Here is a 14,842-nt window from a genome sequence, read left to right on the forward strand (position 1 = left end):
ACTCATACATTAGTATTGTCATATTAGAAATATGGACAAGTATCTTTAACAAAAATGAAACAGGGGCCAGTAATTTCTCTTGAAATTTTAGTTGCTTTCTATTTACTGTATATGTATATATTTGTTTTATGATTCATAAGTTTAAAAAGGCAAATTTTGCTTAAACTTTTATTCAAATTCTGCTACTGACTTGTGTGAGTTGAACTTTACATTTTTCTTCTGTTAAATAAAGATGTTGGACTTAATAATCTCTAAGATCCTTTCAACATCAAATTCTATGATTCTGAATGCTTACGTTTCATCAAGTAGAACAGGAAGCTTAAACTACAATTTAAAGGAGCTTCTCCCTAGATGATGCTGTAACTGTAGATGAGATGCCAGAGCAAGAAGTGAGAGAATAAATGTCATAGTTTTTACTTATACATCCTTTTGACAAACATTAAGAAGTACCAAAATAAGGAACCTAGGACGCTAGAAGAATATGCAATATTGACCAGAAAAGTTTTAAAGAAGAGAATGATCAGTAAGTATTCAAGTTAGTAATTAATCAATCAAGTTAATAAAATATAGAGGAGGGAACCCTGGACCTGGAGTTAGAAAGCCACAAATACATCTCTGGCCCTAACTCTGCTGCTTATTGGAGTTTTGATAATCAGTAAATTGATGTATTTTTCTGAACCTTGCAAATGAGAGTAATAATTACCTAGCCTTACTGGGTGGTTTTTCATGAGCATCAAATGATATGGTGAATTAAAAGTGCCTAGTAAAACTTAAAATATTCTATGGGAACTTCCCTGGTGGCACAGTGGTTAAGAATCTGTCTGCCAGTGCACAGGACACGGGTTCAATCCCTGGTCCGGGAAGATCCCACATGCCATAGAGCAGCTAAACCCGTGCGCCACAACTACTGAGCCTGCGCTCTAGAGCCCGCGAGCCACAACTACTGAGCCCGTGTGCCACAGCTCCTGAAGCCCGTGCGCCTAGAGCCCGTGCTCCACAACAAGAGAAACCACTGCAATGGGAAGCCCACGCACCGCAACGAAGAGTAGCCGCAGCTCACCGCAGCTAGAGAAAGCTGGCGTGCAGCAGTGAAGACCCAACGCAGCCATAAATGAATAAATTTTTAAAGAATAAAATATTCTATGAATCTCCTTTAAAAAAACAAAATTTAACAGTACATTTGAAGATCGAATTGGATTTATTAAAAATATATGAAACAAGCCGCAAAGTTTTTGCAAAATGGTGGGTAAGGCTCCTGAAGAGGTTATTGGATTTGGTGATTTGAATAAAACTTATCAAGGGATAAAACTTGAAGGCAGATTAAAACAAATTTGAGACCATAGCATAACTACTCAGTAGAGAAGTTTGGCAAGGCACCCATGGTGAGAGAGAGATGTCCTAGCATAGCTTGTTTATTCTTTGCATTGCTATTGCAGTTTTTTGTATGCATGGTTGTGCTCCTTACTAGATTAGGAATAGAGGGCAGGAACTGCAGTTCATTCTCAGTTCCTTGAATAGAGTAGCAGTTTTAATAAACAGCTTTGTGAATAAATACTTGCTGAACAAGACTTAACTGATAAGGAAAGTTTTTGTGGTATAAATGTGTCCATGGATGTATGTTTAAGATGGTTAAGACTTAAACAGGTTGGTAGGTTGAAGTGAGAGATTGAAAAGAAAGGGTGTTGTGGAAATGTGAAAGAAAGGGATAGGATCTGGAGCCACAAATGAAAATGCTGGTCTTAGCTGATATGAGACTCTTTCCTGCAAAAAGCACTAGATAATTAGCTGTGTATATCAGAATATAGAGAAGAAAAGTTAAGCTTCCTGGTTCTTTTTATAAAGCCACGTAACGTAAAATATGAACATAAAAGATTGCACATCAGTCTCACAAAAGTTGGTGCAAAAAATGCTTAATAAAACTGTCAAATGGAATCTAGCATTACATTAACAGAATAATACTATAACTGAGTAATATTCACTCTAGGAATGTAATGATAAATCAAATTAAGTCATATTAGTAGGTCACGAGGGCTATGAATATCTTGATGGATATCAAAAAAAAGAAATCAACATTTATTTCTAATAAGAATGCTTAGTGAAACAAGAACGAATGAACATAGCCAAGATTTTATATATCTCAGACCGGAAGCCAGCATTTTGTTACTAGAAATGGTAAAATACTAGAATTCCTATTTTAGTATTTAGTGAAATACTAAATTCCTTTTTAAAAGTCATGAATCAAAAAAGGTCTGGCCAGCATTACTGTTACATAATAACATTGTCTTGGGAATGCTGGCCAATATAATTAGACCAAAAAACAAAATAGAAGGTGTAATTATTGAAAGGGAGGAGGCACATTTATTTGTAGATGACATTTTATATCTGGAAAATCCAAAAGAATCAACTGAAACATTATTTGAGTAATGAAATTTCAATATGATAGTAGTTATAAAGTAAAAACAAAAATTAATGGTTTGTCTATAAAAGTGTTTTTCTTGATGTCTTTAAACTGAAAGTCTATCCATATGGGTTAATGAATAGGAATCCTCATTTTTAAATACTTTTTTTTTTTTTTGCCTTCTGGCAAAATTTAGTTTAATCTTATCATCTCTAAGTAAATTGCAATCTCCTTTGAGTAAGACTCTTTCTTTCCATGTTAACTTTAAAAAACTATTTGAAATAAAGTTGTAGCAGTGAATACATTTCGAGTAACTTTAAGGAAATTTTTTTTTTCTTTTTCTTTTTAAAATTCCTTGTGGCCTGCGATAATGCTCTATTACTTGGTAATGCCAGGGAAGGTGTAATCTGATCTTTGAACCATATTTGGTAAATAATAATTTTGTGTGGAACCCACTGTTCTATCAGTAAGAGGAAAATTATTGCTCAAATGTAAGGCTTTTCTTTGCCCTTAAAGCATTTCCTGACTTAAAGACCTAGTTAGATCATATATTGATTCCTTTTGTTTTTTAAAAGGCACTGTATCCCAGATCTATAACCTTTTAACCTGTTGACAAACATATTTTTTCCTTTACTTGGAGGAGGAAGAATTACATGTCTACTTACTTGTTTACCACTAATTCTCTTTATATCCTAAATGTAAATTGTTATATTTTTATTTATCATCAATTCTCAGAACTGAGCCTTCTTACGTTTGCTTTGTTCTGAAATCAGTGTTGATGAATCAGTTATATCTCTTAGGATGTGACACAGTTGAGTTATTTAAACCTAAAGCTTGTTACACAGCTGTTGCTTTAGCATTTATTAAAATGAAAGCTTAAGTATACTCATATGTTTAGAACAAAAAAATAACGTTCCATTATGCAGAAAAATGTATTGAATACCTACTGTGTGCCAGGTCATTAGGTGCTAATTCTCATGACAATCCAGTGAGGTGGGGGATGGTATCCCATTTAATAGACCGGAAACTTCTGCAGAGTTTTAGTTTATACTGGAACCAGATTTGAACCTAGATCTTTCTCCACCTGAATATTTTCACCTGCAACATGCCATCACAGAAGGTGGAAAATTGACATTTTTCTTAAAAACTACTTTCATTTTATTTTGCTTTGTTGTGTTTCTAGTTACTAGAAATGCAGGGAGTTAAGTTCTTTGAATCCTTGTCTTCACTACTTTTTTGTCCTGTTACAGTTCTCACAATCTGCCATCATTTGACAGCAGCAGAGGGTTCAGTTTATTTTGACTGCTGTGGGATTGATTCGTTTCTTAGAGAGAGACTCCTAAGGGTATCAGCTCACCAAACATAAGGACATCATTTCCAGGCCCTAGTAATCTAATTAGTACAACAGTCTAACATTTTTAATAGCCTACCATTTCTGTAACCTTTGTAGTTGCAAGTTTTGCGTGTGTGTGTTTTTTTAAATAATGTGGACCTAACCAAAAAAAAAAAAAAAATCATTGAATCTGTTTTGGTAATGGAAAAAAGAATTTCCAGTGTGGTTAAGAACCACATCTTATGAGCTGTTCTTTGCCTCCCTCTTTAAGAATTACAAAGTATTTTTAAAAATTGGAACTTGAAATTCAGTTCATTGCTTGGATATATATAAAGCATTTCTTAAGAAACCTCTGACGATTGTAGGAAATTAGGGGAACAATTAGAAGATGATTGGAAATAAGATAGCAAAAGAGAAAACTGACCTGAAAATGAGGACTTTACAATTCCAGTTTTACCAATGAAAGTGAGTTTATTGTTGTTTTTCTCGTTCTTTTATACTCTGTGGTCCCATATTGGACAGTCTATTGCTAAAAGCCAATAGAGATTTCATAAAGGCTACTGTTTTAGTTTCTAGAATTAGGAGTTCAGAGTGGAGTTGTGTAGATTAAGACAATGACTGAACTAATGCAAATAGCATCTTCTGGTAACTTGTAATTTAAGAGATTCTTTTCCACTTAAGAATATTTCATGTGAGAGACATTGGGGACTACCTCACTGCTATTAGATCTCAATGTTATCTGGTCACGTTTCTTGTTCTGCCTACCTCTAGTTTACTCTAGTTTCTCTTCTGCTTTCAAGGCTCCAGACCCAGTTCCTGGACCTGCCCTGGAAAAGAAGTATCCAGTAGAGATGAGCTCACTGCAGTTACTTAATTAAAAATTTGTAAGCTGCAAAAATGGCAATGGGCCAATCAAGAACAGCTACCATTTGAATTTTTCTATTTCCAGGTATGCTAAAGTCCATGGTACCAGCCAAGCTTAGCCATGTAACTGCCTTACTATGAAATCTATAATAACCAACACTTTACTTTGAAAACTTGTGGTCATCTTGCTTTAAAGTTTGGTAACATCCCTAACACCTAGATAACATGCAGCTAGTATTGACTTTAATGTACCTTTGCCTGAATATTTCTAATTTAACTTGTTTGCTAGTAGTAGCAAACTAATGCAAAAACCATTTAAGAAAAATAAATTTGACATGCTGTTGAGTTAAGCCCTGTAAATCTCCAAAAAGTACTCTGGTCTTCATTGAAAAGTAAACAGTAACAACAAAACTGTCTTCCTTTAAGAGGTTCACATATGGTACAAGTAGTTTAGAGAATTAAATGAAACCAGTTCTCTGTCCTGAGATCCTCAACTGTTCTGCCCTACGAATGCCTTCACATAAAGAGTTAATATGGCTTTTAAAAATTGGAAGAAGATTCCTGGATAGAATCAAGTAACGTATTATGTAATACTTTCGCCTGAAGAATTTAATTATATTTTAAATGTAAGTATATAACTAGTATTTGCTATGTTTTTACTTGATTGCTCAAAAGAAACCAAAGTCATTAGTAGTTGGAATGTCGTGAAATTTAACAACAAAACTAGAAACTAAGGTCTCTTGCTACCTTAGATTTTAACCGAGAAAAAACCACTTATGGTTAGAGGGCTGAGGTCACTTAGCTTTTAAGGACATTTACTGCTTTTACCAATTTGTATAGATTTAGAAATAATTAATGCATAAAAGGTGACTTTATTTACTAAATGGGTAGATGACCTTACACATCCTTTGATTTTAAAGTTCAATTCAGTTAGGTCAGAGATTACCCAAAATTGAACAGAGGAATTTTATATCCCAGTTGTGATTTTAAAAGATGATTCCAATATTCTAGCTTATGCTTTGTATTCCTTCCTCCAGTGTTAATGCGTAATGAATTTAATGTCAGCCAGTCTTGTCAGCATTAGGTCACTGATTATGTGCCACTTCATTTGTTTGGTATGGAAATAATTATATCTCACTGAGTGTTGAATTAGGACTGGAAAGAGTTACTACCAGAGTTACTATAGGGTCATTACCACTGGTAGGTGAATTGAAGGGGAAATTAGAGAGAATTGCTTCAGAATTTCAAGTTGTACTGGTTATCACTGGGGCTATGAGTAATGGTGAAAGTTTTCTACATTATTAAATGCAAATTATGTATAAAACACTGTGGTAGGCACAGTAGGGATGTAAAAATAAATAAAACTTGCTTTCAGTCAGTTTACAAACAAGTGATACAAAAAAAGTATCATAATAGAGGTGCAAGCAATGTACTTGAGAGTGCCAGAGAGAATCAACTTTGTAGAGAAGGTAATATTTCTACAGAACCTTGAAGAGTAGATAGAACTGTTTAGCGAGAGTGACAAGAGTACTCCTAAGTTATGGAAGTCAGAGTATATAATATATTCTGAAAATTGTGAGCACTCCAATGTGCCTACAGAATAGTAGGGTACAGAAGGAATATGATGGGTGATGGAGCTGCGTCACACATGCTTTCAAATGTCTGATGAAGGAGTTTGGATTTAGTTCAGTAGGTAATGAGAATCCATTGCAGGTTTCTTAGCATTGGCACACTTAAGTCAGTGAGGCTTTTGAAAAGCTGACTGCAGTACAGTAATTGATAAGGTTAGAGATTAGGCAGTAGGAACACCTATAAAGGACAACACTTATTGTTATGTGATTGGGCATTATGTGTGAAGAGTTTTACCTGCAGTTTCTCATTTAATCCTTACAGGAATATTGTAAGAAGTAATTGAAATAATACAGGTTAACAGCGTTCATCACAGAGCCCAACCTGTAGTGAGTGCTAAACCAGAGTGATTATGCTGTAGGTTCAGAGGCGAGTGCTCTTGTCCACCTTTATGTATGGACGTTTAAATCTCGTCTGTCAAGACTCCTGATGATTGAGCGTTGTTGCAGTTGCTAACTGTATCGGTAACAGTTTCAGCATTGATAACATAGGCTTTGAGTTATTTGAAAGTACATTGAGTTGTCTCAGTTCAGGTACTTGCAAATAATTCTTTCTATTCTGCTCTTACTCTCCTACCCACATATCAGAATACAAGTAGCGTTATGGGGAAATATGTAGGAAATAACTTTATAGGGAAAATATTCTGCTTTAAGCTCAATTGTTTATGCTTAATTATACAAGTAATACATGAATATATATCCTTATAAAAAATTCAGACATAACAGAGATGACTAAATCTCCTTGGTCCATCTTCCATCCATGTGTCCCTTTACCCAGCCGGCTCTCATTAGTGTGTATCCTTTCAGAGCATTTCCTGTGCGTTCATATAAAAATAATCTGTTTAAAAGTTTTTTTGTATCCTTTTTTTTTTTAACACAAAGGGTATCATTATACATGGGTTTTGCATCTTTTTTCATTCAGTAATGTCTTATAGGTCTTTGCATATAATTACTTGGATATCTTACTCCACTTAAAAAAAAAGTTGTATGATGTTCTTTAGCATTGCTATACAGTAATTTATTTATTCATTCCTCGATGGTCATTCAGGTTGTTCTTTTAGTAATATACACTCCAGTGACATCCTTATATGCTCCTCTTTAAACACATGTGTTTGTCCATAGGTTAGATACTTTATATTGTTATAGATAGAGCTCTGGTACTTAATGATCAGCAACAAATTTCATTTACAACTGATTGCGCTAGCACTGGGTAGTGACACCACAGTTGAGAACTGCTGGCCTAGAATACTGCTCTGCTACTGACTTAGTTGGAACTGTAGATATATCTCTTAATACGTCTTTCCATGATTCTCTTCAGTTAAAAAGAAAAAAAAATGGTTTACCCGTTGTCTTCTCTGCTTCACATGTGGGGAGGATGAAGTAAGATAGATAACAAATATATGCTATAAGAAGTCCAATATAAATCTGAATTCTACTAATTTATAATCTCAGAAGCAGGGACCATATTTTATTCACCTTTGCATGTTTAGCACACATTACCAGGCTTATAGTGGGCAGTGTTTGTGGAATGGATCCCAGATATCAAGGTGAACCAAAAAGTAGATCATATTTATCAGAAAGTTCCAGGACACTATAATTTTCTTAGATCTTTTACATTATCTAGAATCTGTACATTTTTCACTGAAAACTTTCCACCTTTTTAGCCGTATCTCACTTACCCTTCTACACTACAGCTATAATTCTTCAAATTTATTCTTTCGTGGTCTTTCCCGCAACACAAACAGTAGTCAGTGATATCCTGCAAGACTTTTATGATTCATCTGTAATGGCTAAGTTCAAGCACTACATTCTTTGTGAAGTTTCTCCTGCCTCTCCTTAATTCCTAAGTTTTAGGCACTTCCTCCTGATCTCCACTGCAGCTTATACACTGCTAAATGGCACAGAGTGAGTGTTGCTGAATGAATGCATGCCCACCTCTGGGACTTGGTGGAATGTCACAGAACCAGGCAGGGCTTGGAACTTCAGAGATAAATTATCTGAATCTGGAAAGTGAGAGGCATGTTGTTCTTGCTGACTTGTGGGATTCAGCACATATGGTGCAGAGGAAAGCAATTAAGATCATCTATGATATGCCTGTGCCTACCCTACTTCTTCAGCCTCTTCCTTTATCACACTTTTTTGCTGTTAGTCTCACTCCCTGCACTTCAACATTAACCAGCTTCTTGTGGTTTTCCAAACTTGCCATGCATTTAAAGTCTTTTCCCAGACAACTACTTATGTTTGAAATATTCTTTCCCTCTTGCCTGACAATCTAGCGAACACATTTTTATCTTCCAAGACGCAGCTTAGGTGTTGCCTTCTTTATTTTATTTTTTTTAATTATAATCTTGTGATCGTTTTGTTTTTCATGTCATCATTCTTTTTTTTGAATTTTATTTATTTTTTTATATAGCAGGTTCTTATTAGTTATCCATTTTATACATATAAGTGTATATATGTCAATCCCAATCTCCCAATTCATCCCACCACCACCATCCTCCCCACTACTTTCCCCCCTTGGTGTCCATACATTTGTTCTCTACATCTGTGTCTCTATTTCTGCCCTGCAAACCAGTTCATCTGTACCATATTTCTAGGTTCCACATATATGCATTAGTATGCGATTTTTTTTTCTCTTTCTGACTTACTTCACTCTGTATGACAGTCTCTAGGTCCATCCACGTCTCTACAAATGACCCAAAATAAAATATTACTTTTATGGCTGAGTAATATTCCATTGTATATATGCACCACATCTCCTTTATCCAGTTGTCAATGGGCATTTAGGTTGCTTCCATGTCCTGGCTATTGTAAATAGTGCTGCAGTGGACATAAGGGTGCAAGTGTCCTTCTGAATTATGGTTTTCTCTAGATATATGCCCAGTAGTGGGATTGCTGGGTCATATGGTAGTTCTGTTTTTAGTTTTTTAAGGAACCTCCATAGTGTTCTCCATAGTGGCTGTATCAATTTACATTCCCACCAACAGTGCAAGAGGGTTCCCTTTTCTCCACACCCTCTCCAGCATTTGTTGTTTCTAGATTTTCTGATGATGCCCATTCTAAGTGGTATGAGGTGATACCTCATTGTAGTTTTGATTTGCATTTCCCTAATAATTAGTGATGTTGAGCACCTTTTCATGTGCTTCTTGGCCGTCTGTATGTCTTCTTTGGAGAAATGTCTATTTAGGTCTTCTACCCATTTTTTGATTGGGTTGTTTTTTTTTTTTTAATATTAAGCTGCATGAGCCCTTTATATATTTTGGAGATTAACCCTTTGTCTGTTGATTCGTTTGCAAATATTTTCTCGCATTCTGAGGGTTGTCAGTTCGTCTTGTTTATGGTTTCCTTGGCTGTGCAAAAGCTTTTAAGTATCAATAGGTCCCATTTGTTTATTTTCGTTTTTATTTCCATTACTCTATGAGGTGGATCAAAAAAGATCTTGCTGTGATTTATGTCAAAGAGCCTTCTTCCTATGTTTTCCTCTAAGAGTTTTATAGTGTCCAGTCTTACATTTAGGTCTCTAATCCATTTTGAGTTTATTTTTGTGTATGGTGTTAGGGAGTGTTCTAATTTCGTTCTTTTACATGTAGCTGTCCAGTTTTCCCGGCACCACTTATTGAAGAGACTCTTTTCTCCATTGTATATCCTTGCCTCCTTTGTCATAGATTAGTTGACCAGAGGTGTGTGGGTTTATATCTGGGCTTTCTATCCTGCTCCATTGATCTGTGTTTCTGTTTTTGTGCCACTACCATATTGTCTTAATTACTGTAGCTTTGTAGTATAGTCTGAAGTCAGGGAGTCAGATTCCTCCAGCTCCATTTTTTTCCCTCAAGACTGCTTTGGCTGTTCGAGGTCTTTTGTGTCTCCATACAAATTTTAAGATTTTTTGTTCTAGTTCCGTAAAAAATGCCATTGGTAATTTGATAGGGATTGCATTGAATCTGTAGATTGCTTTAGGTAGTATAGTCATTTTCACAATGTTGGTTCTTCCAGTGCATGAACATGGTATATCTTTCCATCTGTTTGTATCATCTTTAATTTCTTTCAGCAGTCTTATAGTTTTCTTTTGTCTTTTGTCTCCTTAGGTAGGTTTATTCCTAGGTATTTTATTCTTTTTGTTGCAATAGTAAATGGGAGTGTTTCCTTAATTTCTCTTTAGGATTTTTCATCATTTGTATATAGGAATGCAAGAGACTTCTGTGCATTAATTTTGTATCCTGCAACTTTACCAAGACGTGATCTATCCTGGAGAATGTTCCTTGTGCACTTGAGAAGAAAGTGTAATCTGCTGGTTTTGGATGGAATGTCCTATAAATGTCAGTTAAATCTAGCTAGTCTATTGTGTCATCGAAATCTTGTGTTTCCTTATTAATTTTCTGTTTGGATGATCTGTCCATTGGTGTAAATGAGGTGTTAAAAGTCCCCCACTATTATTGTGTTACCGTTGATTTCCTTTTTCATAGCTCTTAGCAGTTGCCTTATGTATTGAGGTGCTCCTATGTTGGGTGCATATATATTTATAATTGTTATATCTTCTTTTTGGATTGATCCCTTGATCATTATGTATTGTCCTTTCTTGTCTCTTGTAACATTCTTTATTTTAAAGTCTATTTATCTGATACGAGTATTGCTACTCCAGCTTTCTTTTGATTTCCATTTGCATGGAATATCTTTTTCCATCCCCTCACTTTCAGTCTGTATATGTCCCTAGGTCTGAAGTGGTTCTCTTGTAGACAGCATATATATGGGTCTTGTTTTTGTATCCATTCAGCAAGCCTGTGTCTTTTGGTTGGAGCATTTAATCCATTCATGTTTAAGGTAATTATCGATATCTGTGTTCCTATTACCATTTTCTTAATTGTTAAGGGTTTGTTTTTGTAGGTCCTTTACTTCTCTTGTGTTTCCCACTTAGAGAAGTTCCTTTAGCATTTGTTGTAGAGCTGGTTTGGTGGCGCTGAATTCTCTTAGCTTTTGCTTGTCTGAAAAGCTTTTGATTTCTCCGTTGAATCTGAATGAGATCCTTGCTGAGTAGAGTAATCTTGGTTGTAGGTTCTTCCCTTTCATCACTTTAAATATATGATGCCACTCCCTTCTGGCTTGTGGAGTTTCTGCTGAGGAATCAGCTGTTAACTTTATGGGAGTTCCCTTGTATGTTATTTGTCATTTTTCCCTTGTTGCTTTCAATAATTTTTCTTTGTCTTTAATTTTTGTCAATTTGATTGCTACGTGTCTCGGTGTGTTTCTCCTTGGGTTTATCCTGCCTGGGACTCTCTGTGCTTCCTGGACTTGGGTGGCTATTTCCTTTCCCATGTTAGGGATGTTTTCAACTATAATCTCTTCAAATATTTTCTCAGGTCCTTTCTCTCTCTCTTCTCCTTCTGGGACCCCGATAATGTGAATGTTTTTGTGTTTAATGTTGTCCCAGAGGTCTCTTTGGCTGTCTTCATTTCTTTTCATTCTTTTTTCTTTATTCTGTTCCATGGCAGTGAATTCCACCATTCTGTCTTCCAGGTCACTTATCCGTTCTTCTGCCTCAGTTATTCTGCTATTGATTCCTTCTAGTGTATTTTCCATTTCAGTTATTGTATTGTTCATCTCTGTTTGTTTGTTCTTTAATTCTTCTAGGTCTTTGTTAAACATTTCTTGCATCTTCTCCATCTTTGCCTCCATTCTTTTTCCGAGGTCCTGGATCATCTTCACTATCATTATTCTGAATTCTTTTTCCGGAAGGTTGCCTATCTCCACTTCATTTAGTTGTCTTTCTGGGGTTTTATCTTGTTCCTTCATCTGGTACATAGCCCTCTGCCTTTTCATCTTGTCCATCTTTCTGTGAATGTGGTTTTTGTTCCACAGGCTGCAGGATTGTAGTTCTTGCTTCCGCTGTCTCGGTGTTGCCTTCTTTAATTAATCGTTTCCATAAACCCTCCACTTCCCTCAGAATTGATGGGTCCCTTCTTTGTTTCCCATGTATACTGCAGCACAACTCAGTTACAATTCAGTTATTATATTTACTTGTTGATGTATTGTCTTCCCCTACTACAATGTAAATTTCTTGAGTGGAGGCAACTGTGCTTTTATTAATTTTAATATTTTCAGCACCCATTATCATATAGAGTGACTAGTAGACACTCAACAAATGTTTATTGAGTAAGCAAAATATGTATACTATGTAGTACATATGCAAATATAATATATAACAATAATATATTAGAAAATGTGTCATTTCATAAATCAAAATATGAAGTAGATGATCACTTTCATATATTTTTGCAGTTCATATTTCTTATTATGGAAGTCTCTAGATTTATGGATAAGCATTGTATAATGAGATTTCTGGTTCTTTATTCAACTATATTATACAATTAAAAATATTGAGTATTCTCTAAGGGTATCTATAATTGTTTGAAGAATTGTGAAATAGATTTATATGTAATAAATCTGCTGAGATAGAAGTTTCTGTACAGTTTTGAGATTATTCTTGACCATCTAATATAAAATTCATTCCCCATAACTATAACAAGATTAATAGCCATCTCTTCAACAGTTTTGTAGTGTTAGATTTGAAAGACTGGCACATAACTTAACAAAAAACAAAATTATTTTAGAGAGTTGATTCAATTTAATATTGTTTCACTGTTTTAACCACTCATTTTAAATACACTATAATTTCTTTTGAAGATTCTGAATACTGTTATAGTAATGAAATCTTTCTTTTAAATGTTTTCCTTTGCACATAGATCCTTATGTACTTTCTCCATTAGCAGGCTTAGCAGTCTCATGATTCACCACAGTTGTCAATTACCAATCAAGTGTATGTATATGATTTTAAAATTACTGATTTAACTTTTTGTTAGTTATTAAAGGTTTTGGAGATCAAGAATAACTGTCCATTTATACTATGTCTAACTCATGAAGTTAACCATCACACTCTCAGTGCCATAACACACACACATACCTAGCATCTGGCCAGCAGTCTACACTGGGGATAAGTCAGTTAAGGGCCATGACAGTAGAAAGAAGATGGGCAAAGTTAGATGAGATGAACAGAAAAAACAGGGGTCAAGGAAGGGGTTGAAACTACACGGAGATGGTGAAACTTCTTATAACTTTCTCTGAATCTTCATCTTAAAATGCCATTCTAGATTAATATTTTAACCAAATTATTATAATTTTCACATGTCACTGAGACTGTTAGTTCATTCCAAATGTTTATGGTTGATGTAAGATGTAAGCTGGTTCTTTCAAGTGCTTTCATTTCTTTTTCTCCTCTTTTTTTCCCTTTTACCCATAAATAGGAGCTTATTATCATATCACATATTTATATCATGTTTTCTTTTAAAGATATTTGCATACAGGATGCATTATCCAAAAATTACATTAAAAGGGGCTCACACAGAAGTAACTTTGTTTCCATCTTAAAGCCCTAATGTATTGAAAGATAATAATGGGGTATGAATTGGAAAATACACACAAGGTAGTTATATAATATGTTTTGATGGATTATAACCATTCTGCCTTAGATTTATTGCACTTTTCTTGATCCTTAGAAAATGGTAGCACTCACCACAAAACCACAATACATAAATTGCCAAGTGTGGCTGACTTGCACATTCCTTTTAGAGGAACTTATAACTGGTAAGCCTTTTAACCATAAGAAACGGTCAACATTCAATGAACTTGAGGCAGTGTATTAAATGAGAAAATTGGGAAATTTTTTTTTAAGAGGAGGTAATGTGGATCATTATGTTACTTCAGGTATTAATATTTACTGTTTTTCTTTAGAAAATAAATTACTGTAGGCTTATAAAGTTGAGAAATACATTTTCTGGTAACATAATCCTTTGTTCCCTTTAAGCTTTTAACTAACACTAAATCTGAACATGATAGGTAACTTAAAGTAAGTAGCATTTAGGTGACTAACTTGGTGTGTTTCTGTTATTTTATTTTTGCAAATATCTATGTAAAATGATTCAGTATTACAGCTGTTTTATGCTAAAGTTTATGCTACAGGTGAATTGTACTTGTCCTGTTTTTAATTGTAGATGATGATAGTATTTGAATTTTAGATTTTTAATTGCCATAGCTATAACTCTTACATTTTAAATCTTAGGAAAATAACTTGATATTATAGAATTTGGGGGGCAGCGAGTTTGCTTTGCCTTAATAAAGATGTAATATCATGCTCCAAGAAATACAGTTCTAAAAATTTGCTGTTGAAGTTAATTTTGAGATTTTTCATATTCAATTAATGGCATTTGTAAATTCTTTTAAAGTTAATCAGATGTGAAGTGCATCAACGATTACCTACTTGGCATTTGATGAGATACTTACATACTACACCAATAATGAAAAAGGTATTTTAAATAGTGTATATAATTAGGAAGGTAATACTTTTTTTTTAAGTTTAATTCTGAAATCTTCATAGAGGCCAAAAAGTTTCAAAACTTGCTTTAACTTTATAAAAGTTATAGCTAACTCACTGCACAGTCTGATCCTGTCAGCCAGTCCACAGAGAGACACAAGTTAAAATTAGTAATAAGAAACTGTTAACATCATATTGACAACCAAATATGTAAGTTGAAACATTCTACCTTCCAATTAGACATCCTGGGGAATTGA

General features: G+C 34.6%; 1 protein-coding gene across 3 annotated transcripts in view; it reads left to right on the plus strand.

The window, feature by feature from the left end:
• Window positions 1–14,842, plus strand: part of TAB2 (TGF-beta activated kinase 1 (MAP3K7) binding protein 2) — an 84,669-nt gene that overhangs the window by 20,145 nt on the left and 49,682 nt on the right. The window contains exon 1 of one of the 3 annotated variants that reach the window (XM_029223649.1): window positions 2,710–4,680. The exons of 1 other annotated variant lie outside the window; for it this stretch is intronic. The gene's annotated coding sequence lies outside the window, so the exon portion shown is untranslated. Of the gene's footprint in view, window positions 1–2,709; window positions 4,681–14,842 lie in introns of those variants that run through there. One more of the 3 variants, XM_029223647.1, reaches the window with a different exon arrangement.

This window comes from Monodon monoceros, unplaced genomic scaffold (assembly GCF_005190385.1).
Source record: "Monodon monoceros isolate NGI ecotype Baffin Bay Population unplaced genomic scaffold, NGI_Narwhal_1 Super_Scaffold_15, whole genome shotgun sequence".
In the NCBI taxonomy this organism is placed as follows: Eukaryota; Metazoa; Chordata; class Mammalia; order Artiodactyla; family Monodontidae; genus Monodon; species Monodon monoceros.